Below are 3,303 nucleotides of genomic sequence, written 5' to 3'. Positions count from 1 at the left end.
TGGAGTCTCTTTTCTGTTCATTTCTGTCTGTTAATCTACTTAAGTCTGGACAAAGTGAAAGTAACAAAATTCCTCTACAAGATCGAAAGAAAGACAAATCAAAAAGATAATATTTTTCAAGAAGTAATTTTAAGTGTCAGTTTACTTATCAAGTCCTGAAAGATTACCTCTGCACCTTTCCCAGAGCTGCAGCTTAGCGGAAGTAATGAATTTGTGATAACTGGTTTCCAAATCAAGCCTTTTAGTTGGTAGAAATAGTTTTTCTCACTATGGATAATTATTAAATATGTTGAGAAGCAAAAGTAAGTTGTCTTGACTTCTGTGGAGCATTTAGTAAGTAACATGCATAGGTTGTGTAGTTAGAGGATACCTCCGAGAGATTGCAAGTTGCATTCCAGACATCCAAAAGAAAGCATTTATTGACAAAGCAGGTTACGCGAATGTTTTGGTTTCCCAATGCTTATAAAAGGTATGTCCATACTCTACCATAGTCTGTTAGGTGTGCAGTAGCATCAACAATGTACATACCTTAGTTTTAAAATATTGGTAGAAAATACTGGCTATCGTTTGTGGCTTGGTGGAGTTGGGTCCTTTCTTGGAGTGGGGGCTCTGGCCTCCTCTCTGATGGCTGCTGACTGCGCAGCGTGCTGGATGCTGCAGGCTTCAGGGACTGTGCAAGTCCCTAAAATAAGATGATGAAGAGGTTTGCCAATCAATCGACTCTTGCTTCCCAAAGAGATTTTTAAGCATGCAGTGGTGGTTAATAGTATTTTACCTACAAAAGCTCTTTCAAAATTGGGGTCTTTTCAAATTCTGCTGCTGCTCTATCAACTCAATTTATGTAATATGCTACATCCAGTGTCATTTTAGTAATGTTCACTGCATCTTCTCTAGAGGTGGATTCCATCTCAGGGAGGCACTTTCTTTGCTCTTCCACAAAGAAGCAATTCCTCACCCATAAAAATTTTATCATGAGGTTGCAGCGAGTGAGTCACATTTTTCAGATTCCACTTTGAGTGTATTTCTTGACAGTAAAACTATCCCTGATCCATGGGCTACAGAATGGGTGTTGTGTTAGCAGGCGTGAAAGTAACATTAGCTGGGCATGGTGGCACATACGTGCTTGTACTTGCAGGTACTTGGGTGGCCGGGGCGGGAGGGTCACAGGTTTGAGGCCAGTCTGGGCAACTCAGCAACACCTTGCATCAAAAATAAAATAAAATAAAATGGACTGGGGATGTATCTCATTGGTAGTATGCTTGCCTAGTGTGCCCAAGGACCTCAGGTACACTCCCTAGCACAGCAAAAACAAAGCAAAGTAGAAGAAGCTGGGCATGACGGTGCATGCCTGTAATCTCAGCATCTGGGTGGCTGAGGCAGAGAATCACTGCAGCTTCTTTCCTTGTATCTGATCAGCTAACTTCTGCCAGCTAAAAAATTTCTCTTCTCTGACTTTCTCGCTTAATCAGCCTTCATGGAAGTGAACAGAAGAGAGTTTGGATTTTGCCTTGCCTTAGGTCTTGGCTTAAAAGCATGTTATGGTTGGCTGGATCTATTAACCAGGCCACTAAATCTTTTTCTATCTTTGCCCTCAACTGTTTCCCTTTCTTATGAATCGTCGTTCACTGGAGTAGCACTTTTAATTTTCTTCAAGAGCTTTCCTTTTGCAATCACAACTCTGCTAGCCTGTTAGTAAGAGGCCTAGTCTTGGGCCTGTCTTGGCTTTGGTGCATCCTGCCCACTAAGGTTAATAATTTCTAGCTTTTGGTTTAAAATGAAAAACGTGACTTCCTCTCACTTGAATGCGATAAGGCCATTTTAGGGTACTGTCAAGATGTTGTTTCTCAGGAAATAGGAAGGCCCAAGAAAAGAGAGAAAGATGGTGGAATGGCTGTTTGGTGGAGGAGTCAGAACACAAGTCCATCAGTGAAGTTTGCCATTTTATTTGGGCTGGGTTTGTGGGCCGTCAAAATAATCATAGCAGTCACATCACAGATCCCTGGCGCCAGATCACCATAGTAGCTTCAATGATAATGAAATCATCATGAGACCAAAATGTAACACATAGACTTGAAATGAGTGCACACTATTGAAAAATGGTGCTGGTTTTGTGTAGGACTGCCGTAAAAGGTCCACTTTGTTATTAAGACACGAAATGCGAGTGCAGAAAAGTGAGGCGTTCCTGTATGTAAAAACATTTTCTGATGATGAAACTCACTCATTTGTGCTCTAGGAGGTGCACGAGGGAATAACGGAAGAACACTTCCCGCGGCGGTCTGCTCCTTGTGCTCTGTAAACAGCCAGAGCACAAACATAGTTTGAGATGTCACCATTGTCATCTCAGCTCAGTTCTCCATTACTCCTTCGATCTGTGTCACTGTGCCTTCTGGTGACTCAATCCTTTCCAGCTTCACAGCCTTTATTAATTTGACAGAATGCCACACACGGATGTCTTAAACAACAGGAAGTTATCTCCTCACAGGTGCAGATGAGCAGTCCCACACCAAGGTGCTGGCCCTGTGGGTCCTGGAGAGAGTTCTCCTCCTAGTATAGGGGCAGTCTTCACACTCTCCTCCAGTGGGATTTCCTCCTGGCATGTGGAGACAGAGCACCCTGTGGTGTCCCTTACTCTTTCTGTGAGGACACCAATAATAATGAATTATGGTCCAACACTTATGATCTCATTTAAGCTTTATGACTTCCTCAAAGGTTCTTTCTCCACATATGGTCACACTGCTCTTCGACATATGAATTTTATCCAGTTATACTTGAAAGGAAATGAGGGCTGTCTGGTTCCAATTTCAAAATTTCTAAGGGAAAGCTCCATTTGGCTCAGGATCCATCAACTGAAGGAATCCATTAGGGGTGCAGTTTGCTGCATAACTCATCAGTTGATGCCTTTTCTATTTATGGAGCTCATGCTCTGAAGAGTTTCTCATAGATTAAACTTCCACTTTGAAACAGTATATGCACTTGGTGTGTTCAACCAAAAATGAACGAGAGTTAAACATAATTAAAGCATTTTTTTCAAGAGTAATAGAAGGAAAATATTTTGTTAGATGAAAAATGAATTGTAGAATTACAGATTATTCTGCTCAATGTTTTGGTGGAAAGAGAAAGGAAAATTTTGAAATGTACAAAATCTGAAATATATGATATTTTGGCATTCAAAGATTGAAGCATTTCTTGATTTTTTTTTTTTTATACAGGGGAACAATCTCAGGTCCTTCTGCTTGCGAGGCAGGCGGCGGAACCCCTGAGCTAAATCCCCAGCCCTCTTGATTTTTTTTTGAATGGGGCACT

The sequence above is a fragment of the Fukomys damarensis genome, unplaced genomic scaffold (assembly GCF_012274545.1).
Source record: "Fukomys damarensis isolate Sample0158 unplaced genomic scaffold, DMR_v1.0_HiC HiC_scaffold_27, whole genome shotgun sequence".
NCBI classification, from domain to species: domain Eukaryota; kingdom Metazoa; phylum Chordata; class Mammalia; order Rodentia; family Bathyergidae; genus Fukomys; species Fukomys damarensis.
The sequence above is the reverse complement of the archived record's forward strand: the minus strand, read 5'-3'. Positions refer to the sequence as shown.